Below are 2244 nucleotides of genomic sequence, written 5' to 3' on the forward strand. Positions count from 1 at the left end.
AAGGCGTTCCATGCAAGAAGTCTTGGACCGATTAAATCTTGTCTAAACATCACTGTCGGAGGTGAGGTTGCCATTACTAAATCAATGGTATCACTTTTGCGATGAACAATGTTGTATAACGCTGGATATTGTTCAGAGAGAGGCCTATTCCCTAGCCATCTATCCTCCCAGAATCGTATCTGCAATCCATTCTTAATAATGAAAGTGTCATATCTGAAGAAAAATTTCTTCGTTGCCATTAGACCAGCTAAAAAATGCGAATCTCCCGGTTTTCAAAGGATCTGGGATAACGCTTTGTTGCCTATGTACTTTTTTTCTAACCATGGTCTGCCATACACCATTTTCGGTTAGTAGCTTAAATAGCCACTTACCCAATAAGGCTGAGTTCTTGACTTCAAGGTCGTGAACTCCTAGCCCACCCATATCTTTAGGTCAGCATACAACAGACCACTTGACCAGTTGATATTTCTTTTTCTCACTATCCCCTTGCCAAAAGAATCTCGATCTATAATAATTGAGCTTGTGTAATACAACTTTTGGTAGAATGAAGAAGGAAATCATATACAACACCATATTTGTGAGTACTGAATTAATGAGAACCAATCTTCCTCCAAGGGATAGCATTTTACCTTTCCAACTACTAAGTCTCTTCTGAAATCTTTCCTCGACTAGTTTCCACTCAGCCATCGTTAATCTCCGATAATGAATCGGGATACCCAGATAGTTGATAGGAAATTGGCCTTGCCCACAGCCAAACAGTTCCGAATATTCGGCGACTGTGTCCTGAGCATCGCCAAAACAGAACAATTCACTTTTATGAAAGTTTCTTTTGAGTCCCGATAAATGCTCAAAAGCAGCCAAAATCAGCTTTAGATTTCGATCTTTATCGAGATCATGTTCCATAAATAAAATTGTATTATCGGCATATTGAAGGATTGATAAACCCCCATCTACAAGATGTGGAATCACTCCTTCAATTTGACCATCAAATTTAGCTCGTTCGATCAATATAGCGAGCATATCCGCCACAATGTTGAATAAAAGTGGTGATAGAAGGTCGCCTTGGCGTAAACCTTTTCGTGTCTGGAAGAAGCGTCCTGTATCATCATTGACACGAATCGCTACACCTCCTCCATACAAAAAATTATCGATCAACGCTCTCCACTCCGGTGAAAAACCTTTCATCCTGAGTGTCTGATGAAGAAAAGACCAGTTCACTTTGTCATAAGCTTTCTCAAAATCAAGTTTTAAGATTACCCAATTTATCTTTTTGGTATGCAGTTCATGAACCGCCTCATGTAGAACCACTACCCCATCTAGGATATTGCGTCCTTGCATGAAAGCGGTTTGCGACGGCCTTACCACATGACCAGCTATTGTATTCAGTCTAATGGTGACCACTTGCGTGAATATCTTGAAACTTACATTTAAGAGGCAAATGGGTCTATATTGTTGGATCCTTTCCGCCTCTTTAACTTTGGGTAACAAGATAACCTCACCAAAATTTAGACGGAACAATTCTAGCTGTCCAGCGTGTAAGACACTGAACATTTCTAGAAGATCCTCTTTAATAGTATCCCAGAAAGACATATAAAATTCAGCAGGAAAACCATCAGGACCCGGGGCTTATTATGTTCCACTTGGAAAACCGCTTTAGTAACTTCCTCCTCCAAGTAAGGGGCTGTTAAAAAAACGTTCTCCTCCTGAGACACTTGGGGTATGTCTGCTATTTGGGACTCATCGAGAGTGAAGGAACTCTCATCTGGAGGACCAAATAAGCTCTTGTAATAATTAGTAATGTAGGATTTGAGTTATTCATGGCCTTCAATTAGACCCTCATCTTGTACTAGGGATTGAATACGCTTTTTTCTGCGACGGCCATTGGCAATCCCATGAGAATATCTCGTATAGGAATCTCCTTCCAGAATGAATTGGGCTTTTGAACGCTGGTACCATTTCAACTCTTCTTCTCGAAGAAGACTCGCTATCTGAGTATTAGATTGATTTTTCAAATCTAATTCAATGCTCGTTAGCGGTCTCACAGCAAGCGCTTCTAACTCATCAATGATAGTCGATAAGCGAAGCTTCTCCTTTTTAAAAACACCAGTTGTATGACTCGTCCATCCAGAAAGGTGTTTGCGAAATGCTCGTATCTTTTTATTCCACCTTAGAATCGGATTGTTGGTATATACTGGTCTTTCTCAATCATTTTTAACCATCTCGTGAAAATTCAGATATGTGTAT

The sequence above is a fragment of the Lolium rigidum genome, chromosome 2 (assembly GCF_022539505.1).
Source record: "Lolium rigidum isolate FL_2022 chromosome 2, APGP_CSIRO_Lrig_0.1, whole genome shotgun sequence".
NCBI lineage: Eukaryota > Viridiplantae > Streptophyta > Magnoliopsida > Poales > Poaceae > Lolium > Lolium rigidum.